Source organism: Sarcophilus harrisii, chromosome 3 (genome assembly GCF_902635505.1).
Source record: "Sarcophilus harrisii chromosome 3, mSarHar1.11, whole genome shotgun sequence".
NCBI lineage: Eukaryota > Metazoa > Chordata > Mammalia > Dasyuromorphia > Dasyuridae > Sarcophilus > Sarcophilus harrisii.
In genome coordinates, this window is record NC_045428.1 from 64,893,387 (window position 1) to 64,908,710 (window position 15,324).

Genomic DNA, 15,324 nt, shown 5'->3' on the forward strand with positions numbered 1-15,324 from the left:
TTTCCCTGAAGGAGCTAAGGTTCACTAGACAATTTCCCTCCATCATCCACCAAATGAAGTTAATTAACTTTTTGCTTTGATTTTCAATGAAGGGTAATTCATTCACATTTTCCATGTGATGATTATAATAGTTGCTTTTCGTTATCATTAATTTTTTTTATTTTTATGACCCATACAAAAAGTTCATTAAAACAATACAATACAGATTGGCCAAAACTACCACTTGAAACAGAAATCTCCTGATGTCATAGAAATACCAAAAAGTATCTACTTTTGAATTATATTTTGCTGTTCCTATACTTAAGATACATCCAAGGTATAAAAGGAAGAACTTATAGTTGGGAGGAGCTTAATACCCTTACTTATGCTTCTTTGAGATTTGCAAAGTACTTTTCCCACCACAGTCTTGGGAAGTAGATAGCACAAGTATCATTATATCTGTTTTACACATGAAGTAACTGAAACTTAGGTAGATGAAATAATTTTCCATTGTAAGTAAAAATCAGGTCTTGAATTCAGGTGTGTTGAATTGGCTATACATACAAGAACAAGAATTTCCAGTACCAATGAAAACATGCTGGCTCTCTTTGTCCATCAAAGAACATCAAATTTCTTAAAAATTATTTTGGCACTGAAATGCTGAGAAACATAAAAGACAAAAGAAATGGAGATAGTTCCCAGCTCTTCCCTCTTTTCTCCTTTCCATTTATTCATGTGCTTTGACATATTTGGTAGCATTAAGACTACCCTCATCCCAACCCCTACCCTCTACACTATCCACCCTACACCTGTAGTATTCAATAAAATTTAATAAATCATCATAAAATTCATTTTATCTCTAAAACAACTCTACTTAAAAGTTCCCCCCCAACACACAACTTTGTTCCTCCTTGCACTTAATGTACAAAAGGTATTTAAGAAAGGAGAATGGGGAAAAGAAGGAGGAGGAGGAGGAAGGAAGAAGGGAAGGAGGAAAGGCAGGAAGGCGGGAAGGCAGGAAGGTGGGAAATAAGGAAGGAGTAAGAAGGAAGGAAGGAAGAAAAAATGAAGAAAGGAAAGAAGGAAGGAAGGAAAGAAGGAAGGAAGGAAGGAAGGAAGGAAGGAAGGAAGGAAGGAAGGAAGGAAGGAAGGAAGGAAGGAAAAAAGGAAGGAAGGAAGGAAGGAAGTAAGTCCTAACTTTGGAAAGAGAAAGCAGATGTTTCTGGAATGGTGAAAGAAGATTCTGTCTCTAGCCACATGAATGGGAGATTTCCAAATTCAGTCAGCCAGAGACACCATTTATTGGCTATTTTCTTGCTCATAGTGCAATAAGGTTCCTAGTTGGGAACAGGCTGCATTCCAGGTGGCTACAGAATTGAATGGAAAAAGTATGGCCTGGAATTGGTTCTCCCTAAAAGGGTGAAAAAAATCCTACACCTGAACATCTGAGGGGGCTATCCCTTTTCCTGAACTGAGGCCAAGAGACAGGGCAGCACCCGTTCTTTCCTTATCCCTTCACCGTATTAGAACATCTGGATATTGTCTCCTTATTGAGGCTGTCTGTTCTAGCAGAATTCTGGACTTGAAAATCCTCTGAGGGATCTGGCAGTTCTCTTTGGTGTTCATAGGATCATAGGGTTTAGAGCTGGAAGGGACCTTTGAGGTTCATTATGTTCATTGGAGGAGGGAATGAATGAAGGAACAAAAAAAGGTCACTTAAGACCACAATCTATTTCTCCTTTCTGAATGTAGCATGGACTCCCCTAGTTCTCAAGGGCAGGATGGTAATGTGACATTTACATTCAGATGGATTCTCCAGTCCTATGGAATTTGCCGTCAGTTTGTAGATTTGAATTTTGGAAGATAGGGACCAGTACAAGCTTAGCCTCACATGCTATATTCTCTGTTCAGGCATGGGTAGAGAACTTGCACCAGCCTTTGCTTTGATGGAACTCTGAATTTTGCAAAACCCTCACCTAGATCATCGAAGATTTCGTCTTCTCTTTGTGAATAAATATTCACAATAATTAGAGCATGAAGACTATAGATGCCTATTAACTTTCATTCAGTGAGGATGACCTGGGCTTTAAAAGCCAAGGATTACTTGGGTCAAAGAAAAGTTACTTAAACCTTGCAGTTTTTCCAATCGGAAAGAGTTCAACTAGTTGTCTCTGTCTTGGGCTGTATATTTTCCTCAAATAGTATCATCTTTCTCAATTTCTTGATTCCCTTTACAATTTCATCTGTTCATGTGCGAAGATTCGATCCTCTATTCTTCCCTCTCCTCGAAAATATTACTTGAAACACTCTACCTTCCTTCTCCCTCTCTCCTTCCTCCTCTCCTTCATTCTCCCTCCTTCCTCCTCTTCCTTCCTTCTTTTCCTTCTTCCTTCTTAGACTTCCTCCTCCCTCCTTTCCTTCCTCCCTTCCTTCTTCTTCCCCCTCCTTCCTTCCTCCCTCCCTTCCTTCCCTCCTCCCTTCTCCTTCCCTCCCTCCTTCTCCTTCCTTCCTTCCTTCTTTCCTTCCTTCCTTCCTTGCTTCCTCCCTCCCTCCTTTCCTTCCTCCCTTCCTTCCTTCTTCGCTCCCTCCTTTCCTTCCTCCCTCCCTCCTTTCCTTCCTCCCTCCCTTCCTTCCTTCCTTCCTTCCTCCCTTCCTCCTTCCTTCCTCCCTCCCTTCCTTCTTTCCTTCCTTCTTCCTTCCTTCCCTCCTTCTTTCCTTCCTTCCTTCCTTCCTCCTTTCCTTCCTTCCTTCCCTTCCTTTCCTCCTCCCTCCTTTCCTTCCTCCCTCCTTCTTCCTTCCTCCCTCCCTCCTTTCCTTCCTCTCCTTCCTCTTCCTCTCCTTCTTTCCTTCCTTCCTTCCTTCCTTCCTTCCTTCCTTCCTCCCTTCCTTCCTTCCTTTCCTTCCTCTTCCTTCCCTCCCTCCTCTCCCTTTCCTTCCTCCCTCTCCTTCCTCCCTCCCTTCCTTCCTTCCTCCTCCCTCCTCTTCCTTCCTCCTTCCTTCTTCCTCTTCCTTCCTCTTCCTTCCTTCTTTCCTTCTTCCTCCCTCCTCTCTCCTTCCTCTCCTTCCCTCTCCTTCTCCTTCCTCCTCCTCCTTCCTTCTCCTTCTCTTCCTTCCTTCTTCCTCCCTCCTCCTTTCCTTCTCTCCTTCCTTCCTTCCTTCCTTCCTTCCTTCCTTCCTTCCTTCCTTCCTTCCTCTCCTCTCCTTTCCCTCTCCTTCCTTCTTCCTTCTTCTTCCTTCCTTTCCTTTCCTTCCTTCTCTCCTCCTCCTTCCTTCCTTCCTTCCTTCCTTCCTTCCTTCCTTCCTTCCTTCTTTTCTCCATGGTCTACCTAGCCCTCTCAAATGTAATATGCAGTCCAAAAATTCTGAGTGTGTACATATACACACAAATATACACATGCATATACACATATACCTACATGTACATGTATTATATAGATATATACATGTTTATATATATATATATATATATATATATTTGTATTCCTCATTATTGCCTAGTAGAGTCAGTCAACAAGCAATTATTTAGCAATTTTTCTCAGGAAACTTGGATATTCTGTTACAGTTTGAGAGCTTGGTCAAGACCTCTTCCCCTTTAGCCTTACTGCTTTAGACCTAGAATCTTTGGCATCCTGACATTCAGACCAGGCCCTTGCAGCATTTGAGAACATAGGATCACAGCAGAGCAAGGCAGCTCTTCAAAGTGACCCCAGCATAGCTGACTACAGAACAACCCTGGAGATCTGTCTCCAGGGTAACCAAGGAGATCATCTAATAATCTTCCTGTCCACTGTCTTCATCTTGCCTCCCCCAAATCTTGCCTTCTAGGCCCTGCTTATATCAGCCTCCAGGGGGCACAAGTGATTCACTCCAAATTTGCTGTCATGATTAATTTGGCAGGGAATAATTGTTGAAACAAAGTTTTTCCCCAGAAATCACCCTTACTGGCTGGTATTGGTCCTAGCTCAAGAGAAAGCCCTTACCATAACAGGCAGCTCTAATGTTGAGCTACTTAGAGGGCTCATAAAGATGCATGTAGGAAATGTCAGAATAAAGTTGGTTTCCTTCCTACATAGAGCAGTGGCAAAAATAAAGACTTTTCCAAGATTCCAATTTCAGCTCTGTTATTCACTGGCTGTGTGACCCTGGAAAAGTTTCTTAACCTATGTGGGGCTTCAGTTTCCTTCTCTGTAACATAAAAATAAATATATTAGATGGCTTCTGAAGCATCTTTTAGCTCTAGATGTAGAGGTTCTTAATCGATGACATAAACATTAAAAACCATTTTGATAACTGTACTTTAATATAATTGGTTTCATTTATATAATTCTATGTATTTTATTTTATGTACTTTAAAACATTATTCTGAGGAGTTTATAGTTCATGATAGCTATGACATCAAAAAATATTAAGAACTCCTGCTCTAGATCTAAGATCTAAATTCTATGATCCTCTATGCTTTAGCTAGAACCAACATCAGTGAGAAAGGGTAATTTCTGGGGAGAAATTTTGTTCCCATAACTATTCTTGGCTAAATCAATTGATATTCACTTGTTTCATGTTATGTCTTGCTCTTTGTGACCCCCATTTGGATTTTCTTATCAAAGATACTAGAGTGGTTTATTATTTCCTTCTCCATTTCATTTTACAGAAGAGGTAACTGAGGCAAACAGCGACTTGTCCAGGGTCTAATAAATATTGGAGTCCAAATTTAAAATCAGGAAGATGAGACTTCCTGACTCCAGGCGTGGTGCTCTACCTGTTGTACTATCTAGCTTTTTTGGTATGGACTGAGAAATCAGTAAAGATTCAGTAAAGGCTCCTCCTATCAGAAACTCTTGGATAACTTGTAATCTTAGACAGCTGCTTGGGGCACTGGAAGATTAAACAATTTACCCATGGCCTGAGACTATTAGTAGAAGTTAGAAGTGATTAATCCAGGCCTTCTTGACTCTAAAGACAATCCTTCTATCCATTTGCTCAGATTGTCTCTATTTCAGCATAGCTAAAATTGTTCCAGCTACAACCCCAGCCAAGAAGTGGAGAATGGGAATAGGGGAGGGAAGAAAAAAAAATCCAAAAACTAAAGCAAGTAGAATCAAGTGAAAAGGAGAATTTTTTTGAAATTTAAAGATCTCCCATTTGACCATATTTTTTTCACTTTTGAACTATAGTAAGAAACGATTTAGGCTGAGTCTCATGCTAAAATACTTCAGTAAAGATGAAATATTTTATTCATTAACTGCTTGTTTTGTCTATGTAGAAATGAACAAACTATCTTCATTGATCTTTGGGAGGAAGGCAAAGACCAGTTAGTTATATTGGTGCTTTGTAGACAAAGCCTTCCATGAATTCATGCACAGAGCCTGGGGGATCCCTGACTTTCCCTTGTTTTCCCTTCTATCCTAAGCTAGCATCTATCTTCCCTTGGTGTATTCACACTATTAGTGTAGATCCCAGGTTCTTGCCTTGTGTATCTCACAACTTCTTTCTTCTCTTCAGGTGGGTTCAGGGTTAGTTTTACATGAAAACATTTTCCTTTCCAGAAGATTAATGATGGCTCATACATAGCAGATAAGCAAGATAGAGAGGGGGGCAGGAGAGCTAAGCTGTGTCAACACAGGCAAAGTGAAGGAGAGGATTGAAGCAATTATGAGCTTAAGCCCAACTCCATCCTTCTCCTTCTCACTCTATTTCACCCCTAACTACTTTTGTCTCAAATGGTTTGAATCCTGGGTCAAATTTATTTTTAAGCCAGCTACTTCAGCCTCCATTGCCTCATCTATATTTTGTATTCTGTACTACACAGGATTGTTGGGAGACAAGCAACTGAAAACATTACATAAGGGTATGTCTTCAACATCCACATACTTGGTGTAGAGTCTTATTTTATTGAAAAAGAGGCAGATGTTTGTTCACTGTAATTCTTCATCATAGATTTTTTTCTTAAGACATCTTTCCCACATAGATATATCCAAAGTGAATGGTATAGTAATTAATACATCACCTTGGAGAGCTCTTGAAGAGAGTGTCCAAAGAAAAAATAAGGATTGGTGATGCTGTCACCCTCTTCAGAGATGAATAAAGGCGGTTTGGGCACTGTACTCTTGACTGGTTTTTAATTTTTCATAGTGATTTAGAGTTTATAGGACATTAGAGCTGAGAGAGCCCTTAAAAGATCCTCAGGTCCAGCCCTCTCATTTTGCAGATGAAGATGAAGATGAAGATACTGGCTATTGTTGAGCCCCTTTGTTAGGGGAGCTAATGTGATTTTTATGGGTTCAAAACTCCTTTTTTTCCTTGGGTCCAGCTGGATTTGAAAAGCCTCCTGACCATTACTCTTAAAGCTTACTGATCCTATAAGAACTTCTATTTATAATGACATGGGTGTGTTTGTGGTATGCTGGAAAAAAAAAAAATACTGACTTCATAGTCAATGGGTCTTAGTTGGAATCCTGATTCTGCTGCTTACCATCTATGTAGCCTTGGGCTAACTTTCCTGAGCCCTAATTTATATATGTAAAATGAAGGTTTGGGATTAGATGATGTTTAAAGTCATTTTAGTTTAAATATTCCAGGTTTGGGATTTAATATATTAGGTTTGAGGTGACATTATAAAGGTGCATTGTGTTATTGTTGAGTCATGTCTGACTCTTCATGTCCCCATTTTGAGGAATTTGTGGCAAAGATATTGGAGTCATTTTCCTTTTTTTTCTCTAGCTCATTTTATAGGTGAGAAAACTGAAGCAAATAAGATTAAGTGACTTATCCAGAGTCACACAGCTAGTAGGTATCTAAGGATAGATTTGAATTCATGAAGAGGAGACTTCCTGACTCTAGACCCAGCATTCTTTCCACTGAAATGGGTGCTCTCAAGCCTCTCTGAGAGTATCTTTCATTTACATTGTGTATATTTTATTTGTAATATGCATTTTTGTGTTATCTTCCCCATTGGAATATGAGCTCCTTAAAACCAGGGACCATGTTTTTGTTTTTCTCTATATTCCCAATATTTAGCACAGTCCCTGGCACACAGTTAGAGCTTGTTGACTATCAAATTCTCTTTCCTTAAAGAGGATGGCAGCCAGGTCTGTGGAGAGCTATTGGGTAGTAAGAGTTAAGTAGTCTTTGAGGTTTTATGTATTGTGAGAACTCTAGAAGTAAGGCCCTTATAGACCTTAATCAACTCCTGTCTTATCCAACACTTTTTCCATGACTGCCCTTCATTTACATTGGTTAGGAGGAGGGAGGAAAAAACATGATCACCCTAGCATAATAGAATGTAGATAGCAATTGCTTTTAGTCCATCACTTTTCAATTATGAAAGAAAATACAAGGAGCAGCAAATCTTTACAAACAGGATGACACCCTTCAATCTGAAAAGATTGAGGTTCAGTCTTGCCTCGGGGATGCCTATATACCAGATAACCTCTTTTCTAGTCCTAAGGATGTTTCATTGCACTAAAAAGTCCTTGAATCTCCCTTATTGAGCATAGATACCATCACTGGTCTGCCATGTTTGCTTTCCTCAGGCACAGGCTTAGCCTAGAATTAAAGGCCTCTGATAGTCTCCATCCACACCCCATTGAGTCAACAGCCTTTGCTGGGAAAGGTATTGTGGGTTCCTCCCTTCTGAAAAGGCTGCTTCTTCCCTCTTTTTCTTTTGTCCATGTCTTGGCTCATATGTAGGCTGAGATTCCACTAGCTCAACTTACCAGGTGGAGAATCCCAAAGGGTTGCCATGTGTCATGTGAGAGGGTCTTTGTGCCAATAATGTGAAGAACATGATCCTCATGCAAAGCAGAATAGGACCCTCTGTGCTAAGTCCCCTCCATCTGGACTTGGCCATTTAGCCCCCAATCCACACCTCTTCCTCCACTAGCCATGGCATGGTAGGATAGATCCTGTCCAAGCAGAAGAGAACAAGGGACTTAAGAGAGGCTGCTTTCCATTCAGGGAAATGATTTTTCCACATGGTCCTATTTTCTTTTAGTGCATCTGAAAGTTGTAGATTCATAGTAAGGATGGTATCTAACAGGAGCAAGGAAGTGCCAAGCAGAACCCCCTTCCAAATAGTACAGTTTATCTTTTAAGAGGGTGGTTCTTTCCAGCCCTGCCCACTCATCCTGCACTTTTCATGTTGTGCCTAAATTTGGCATTCCAATAACATTTTTATAATATAGCATTACCCCCAGAGCTCAGCCAAATCCTTCTGGATTCTGAACTGGCAGCTGGGAAACGATGAATGAATGGACTATTTTTTTTTTTTCATTTTCTCCCTCCTCTCACTACATATGTTTCTCAGCTTCTTACTCATAAATTTAATTTGCTAAAAAATCCAAACTTCTTTTTTATTTTTTTTAAGAGATGGAAGGTGAGAAACGTGAGGACTTTAGTTCAGAAACTTGTTAGCGTTTACCAAGGATACAGCATCTTCGGGCTGGAGCCGTATGCTTCATTCAAGAGAAAAGCCTTCAAACTCTGGAATTTGATTAGGATTGTTCTAGCAGAAAAGAAACAAAAGAACAAATTCTAACTAGAAGAGTCTCCATTCTAGGGACAGGACTTCTGGACAGTCTATTGGTCAGGCAATGACTTTCTTTATGAAAACAGGGACTACTTACTGTCCTTTATACATGAACTATCTCTCTGGACCTGGTCCCTGTTCCTTGCCTATTTACCATGCATGCATTGCTCCAGGGCCCTTCTCATCTCTGTCTTTTGGCTTCTCTTTTGTTGTTTTGTTGATCTGATTCTTTGTGACCTCATTTAGGATTTTCTTGCCAAAGATACTGGAATATCTATTTTTGCTATTTCCTTCTCCAGCTCATTTTACAGATGAGAAAATTGAGGCAAATGGGGTGAAGTGACTTGTCCAGTGTCCCACAGCTAGTAAGTATCTGAAGCTAAATGTGAAATCAGATCCTCCTAATTAGGACTGGCACAGCAAGAAACCTTTCCTGATCCTCCTCAATGCTAGTACTTTTTGTCTGAAAATATCTTCAGTTTATTCTATACAAATCCTTTGTGTCCAAAGTTGTTTGTATATTGTCTCCTGTTAAAATGTCATCTCCTTAAAGGTAAAAGAATAGTTTTGCTTTCTGTTTATCCCCAGCACTTAGCACAAGATCTGACATATAATCAATACTTAATAAATACTTATTGACCTTATCTACAAACAGAAAAAATGCTATAAAGATCAACCAGTAAGTCCCCTAATGTTCTATAACTTAGAGAAAAAGAGAGATTTTCAGCAGATTAATTATGGAATGGTTTATTATCAAGAATGGTAAAGCTTTGTTTCCTAGCATTACTTGAGAGAGAACAGGTATAAATGACCTAATGTGGAAGTAAGACCATCTGTCTTATAGGAAAGAAGACTGATTTTCATAGAATATTCTTCCTATGCTTGGAATATGATCCTTTCTCCTCTTTGGGTATTGAATTCTTAACTTAAGCATTAAAGTCAAGTTCAAATTCAGTCTCTTCCATAAAGCCTTTCCCATTCCCCTAATCTAGTAATGTAAACTAATAATCCTAGTCAGTCTTCATACTGTTCCTTGTTCTATAACTTTTTCATGAATTTATCATGTCACATAATATATTGTCATGATCTCTATTGATTTCTTGTCTTTCTACTAAATTGAAAGGTCCATTAAGGCAAGGGTTGTATCTTATCAAAACTTTGGATCTGTCCAGGTGCTTAAAACTGCTACCTGCATAGTAGCTGCTTGATAAATATTCTTGGAATGGACTTATTTTAAACAGTTTTATTTACTTTTTCTTAACTCCTTTATATCCCTCCTGTGCTGTGTTTCCAAGGGATTCCATATCTGGTCTTCTGGAATTAGAAAATGAAAATTACAGGATTTAGGATAGAAGGGAAGTACATAATCTAGTCCAACCTGGACTATTTATAGATAGGGAAACAGAGACCTAGAGAAGTGAATTGAGTGATTACTTTTGAAGGATTGGTAATATTCCTTCCATACTTTCTAGAGTAACACATTTGTTCTCATTAAGTTTGGGGGACCACTAAAGTCAATAATGAAGGGAAACAGGAAGAAGTGAAAATGGTGTGAGAAGAATAAAGGGCCTTGAGGAATGTGATAATAGATTACATCTTATAGAATGAAAGAGAGCTTTGTAAATGAATTCTGAGAGTTTTTAAAATTAGCTACAAAGATGAGGTCAAAAGAAGACAGAAGCAGACCAAAGAAATAACTTGTGTTTAATGCCATTCCTATAGTATGAGGAATAAGATAGGTTATTTACCTCTTAAGCAAGATTAGAGGTTTTTTTTCTTTCCTAACCAAGTCACGTAAGGAAGTAGCAAGACAAGTTAAAGGGGTGGTTTTCCCAACTAGTGGGAAGTGTGGAGGGTTTTGTTTTTTTTTTTTTGAGCCCTAACCTCCCTCCCCCAACCAATGTCATATGCTTCTAATTAGTCCATAATCACCACCATTACCAGTTTCTTTTAACCAAGGCAGTCCTTTTCTCTATCTTCATATACTCAATCAATAAGCAAATAAATATCCATCATTGTCTGCTAGATAAAGAGCATTGCTCCTCAACCTGAACAATTCATAAATTCTTTATCTCATTTTCACATAATTTCAATAACTTAAGATTAACAAAGTATCATGAATGTATATACATATATTACATATGTGTGCATATATGTGTATATGTCTGTGTATATAAAAGCATATTGAATATGCCATAATGCTATAAGATAATATTCTTTGTTTTCTTATTTTATTAATAAGAAACTGAGACTCAAAAAATTAATTCACTTTTTCAGGATCTCATAACTAGTAAATATCTGAGGTGTGATTACAAATTTCAAGTCCAAATTGCTAGCCATTACAATTTTTAAAGAAATTGTGGTAGAAAGTTATCAGGGGGAACTTGTACCTGAAAAACTTTGGAGTTTCACTGGAGAATAACTGACACATTTTCTCTCAGATAACATGAACTCACAGTATTTTTCTCTAACTACCCACATGAGCAAATCAGGGCTATACTTTCATAGATTTTATCTGGGGCAGTATTTCTAAAATTTTTTAGTTTTAAGATCATTTTATATTCTTAACAATTATTGGGGCAGCTAGATGGCACAGTGGATAGAGCACCAGTTCTGAAGTTAGGAGGATCTGAGTTCAAATATGGCTTCAGACACTTAACACTTCCTAGCTGTGTGAGCTGGGCAGGTCACTTAGTCCCAAGCCTCAGCAAAAAACAAACAAACAAAAACAATTATTGAAAGCCTCAAAGAGCTTTTGTTTAGGTGGGTTATATCAATTGATATTTACTTTACTATAAATTAAAACTGATAATATAAAATATTTTCCATTAATTCATTTTAAAACGATAGTAACATATTCTTTATATTTAGCATAAATATATTTTCCTGAAAAATAAATATCTTGCAAAAGAAAAAAATAAACAAGAAGAATGGCATAGTTTTACATAGTTTTGCAAACCTCTTTCATGTCTGGCTAAAGAGAAGACAGTTAATGATAAGCAGGCTGATTTCAGAAAAACCTGGAAAGACCTACAGAAATTGATGCTGAGTAAAATGAGCAGAACCAGGAGAACAAGCAACAAAGAACAGCAAAGAATAGAGTAACAACAAGATTATGTGATGATCAACTATGATGGGCTTGGCTCTTTTCAACAATGCGGTGATTCAAGGCAATTTCAATAGATAGATGGAAAATGCCGATCACTTCCAGATAGAACTATAGACACTGAATGTGAATCAAAACATAGTATTTTCATCCTTTTTGTTTATTTGGTTTTTCTTTCTTTCTCAGGTTTCCCTCCCCCCTTTTATTGGTCTGATTTTTCTTATACAACATAATAGGCAAGGAAATACGTTTAAAAGGGTTTCACATGTTTAATCTATATCAGATTGTTTACTGTCTTGGAGAGGGAGGAAGGAGGTGAGAAAGAGAGCAAAATTTGGAACACATCAATGTCCTTTAATATCATTGTTATAATTGTTGTCATTATTGGAATGATTATGATTTTTCAGTACTGATTACTGGATCCAGACCAAATTCACTTTTAAAAAGCCCACATTAAAAGACCATCTGTGTATGGCACTGGGCTTTCTCTAAGGTTTCTCTATTTAGAGGCACTAGAAATCTCAAGTAGCTTGTTACTTCAGCCATTGGGATCCCTGTGTTGAAGAACAAGGAAATGAAAGGACACTATCAGACACTCCTGATTAAATACTTACAGAATGCAGGTTCTGATGTTTTGGACATTCCTGAGGATAGTGTCAAAGACAGTGGATTTTTACTCTAATATTGGTTCTGCCCATATGTGTGATCTCAAGAAAATCTCTTTGTGTCTACAGGCTTTAGTTTCCTCCTCCTTAACATAATAGAATTGGAAAAATTATTTTGAGGATCTCATCCAGCTATGAATCCCACCTGTCTCTATAAGATAAAGCGTGGTCCCTTGTCTCAGGTTGATTATAGTCCAACTGTAATTTTCCAAAAGGACTCTCTTTTGGACTCCAGGATATAGTTAAGTCTTTAAAATTCTCTCAAGTATGTTATGTGGTTTTCTTTTTCATAGATATACTCCAAACTATTTAATTATTTCTGTAAATAATTCCTGAATTTGAGAATTCTGCAATTTTTGCAATTAAGTTTGTTTGGGATCCCTGAAAGATTCTAGGTGGATTTCGTTTGATCTTAAAATAGATAGAGAACAAGAGGAGACAAGGACATGCTTGCAAAAAACACATAAGCACACGTACATGAAAAGCACAAACAAGGACCTAATTAGGAGCAGCTGTGAGGGACTATTTACAAAATTGCTCCTGAGCTGCTAGAGTTATTGGACTAGGATAAAGGTGGGGGTGGGGAATAGTTTGAGAAGACTTCATGGAGGAGGAAGTAAATTTCTACCTAAAATTTGAAGTAAGAGAGAGGGACCTGGACTGTCAGCAAAAGGAATGTCTCATCTTTCAAATTCCTTCTTTCCCTCCCCTGATGACACTAGATCACAAATCCCTGAAAACCCTGGCATGAGTGTACTCCTTTACCTCTTTCCAGTCCTAAAGCATCACATACTTTTATTTATATCACTGTCAGGCAAAGAGAGTAGCCTGGGGATATGTCTGGATTAATGACAACAAGAAGAAAATACAAATCAGATTTGAGGAGAGAGAGAGAGAGAGAGAGAGAGAGAGAGAGAGAATGAGAAAGAGAGAGAGAGAGATTTTTAAGACATATCTTCCTTTTTCCTTATTTTTAGGGATGTCAGAATACATTGTAAATTTCATCATCCAGCTATTCCATAGATTCAAGAGACAGCTCTCAGCTGCAGGCACTCAAGTGTCAGGTTCTGATCTGGACCTTAATCTTCATACTCTCACAGTATTCTTGCTGTCAAGGGATCAGTCAGTCATTGGATAAACTCTCATATGGCAAGAAGTAGTTCTCCATAGGTGAGAAAGCTAATCTATATCACAAAGGAAAGAGATTTCCAGGACAAGACCTATATTTTTTTCTTTTGGTTATTTTTGAAAGCCTTTCTCCTTCCCATTCAACAATCCAGCATCCCAAAGAGCTGTTCTAGGAAATGATCAATTCTGAAACCTCCAAGGCTGGGCCTTTCCATGAACAAAGCAAGTTGTTCATCCTGAGAAAAATCAATCTCATTCTGTGTGGATAAAACATTTGCATTTTTGTCAGATGAATTTTTCCAAAGTTTGTTGTGGTGTAGGCATAACCTAATGGAATTGCTGAGACAATGATTCTTAGTGACTAAAGTGAAGATAAATAGATAGAAACTGTTGATATATACAAGCCAAATTAAATGCTGATGCAGAAAGATTACTGAGATATGACACCAAGGAAAAGCAGGATATGAGAAACCAAAGTAGAATGGTAAGAACAGACATTTGTGTATTTGGTTTTAATGAACCAGAGTTTGTGTATCTGGATATTTGTGCCTTCTTCAAAGTAGTCACCTTATGAAGTCATAAACTTATTCCAATTGTGTTTTGCACTCAAAACACTTTTGGAGCTTCTTTTGGATAATCACCTTCCAAGCTATTTTGCCAATCACCTTTTCTTCTTCATTCTTTCCTCCTTCTCTTCCTCCTCCTCCTCCTCCTCCTTTTTTTCTGAATAAAAATCTCTGCCCACTTTTTTACATGGATGGCTCAGAATGCTTTTTATGTAAAAATCAAATCTATCTTCAAAAAAACTTAGTTACCATTAAGATTTCCATTTAATCTATTCATAATAATGGAAAATACCTTTGGAAAGCCATTTTTTTTAATGCTTTGCTTGGTATTGGTAAGTAGAGAGGGTACTTGAACAAATATTTTAGAGGCATCAGAGAATCTGATCTTAGCATGTCCATGTCTGTCTTTTTTTTTTTTTTAACATAGAGAAACTGTTTGTTGTGAGTATTATTTTTGACTAAAAAGTTCTCTTATACTGGAAAACAAAAAGTGAATGGTATGTCATTTTCATTTTCTTAAAAAAACTGTTATTATTTTTTAACTTTTTGATTGTTTTCTTTTTTCTGGCTATACATGTAAATTAGTTTTTTCAATACATACTTCTTTATGAATCATGTTGGGAGAAAAAAATCAGAACAAAAAGGAAAAATCACGAGAGAAAAAAAAAACAGAAAAAAGTGAACATGACATATATTGATTTACATTCACTTTCCATAGTTCTCTCTCTGGTTATAGATGGCATTTTCTATCCAAAGTTTATTAGGATTGCCTTGGATCTTTGAACTGCTGAGAAAAAGCAAGTCTTTCATAGTTGACCATGGCACAATCTTGCTTTTTCTATGTACATTGTATCTCTGGTTCTACTTGTTTCACTCTGCATCTGTTGATGTAAATCTTTCCAGGCCTTTCTAAAATAAGTTTGCTCATCATTTTTTATAGAACAAAAATATTCCATTACTTTCATATAACATAAGTTATTCAGTCATTCCCCAGTTGATGGGCATCTAGAGTCTATCTTTTGTTTTACAAATCACGTGTTATTTTGAAATCAACAAGGGCAGCAAGACCTTGTATTCTCAATACTTTTCAGTCTTGTGACCATTAAATATATTCAAAAGAATATTGGAGAATTTCACAATAAAAATTCATTCAATGTCTTTGGTAATAAGAATATAATTGAAATACCAGTATTTTGAAGGGGACTATTACCACTACTACTACTACTAGCTAGCTTTTATATAATACTTTAAGATTTGGTAAAGTCTTTACAAATAATATCTCATTTTATTCTCATAAGAATCCTGAGAGCTAGGTGAGATAAAATATCTCACTTTAGAGATAAGTAAATTGAAGCA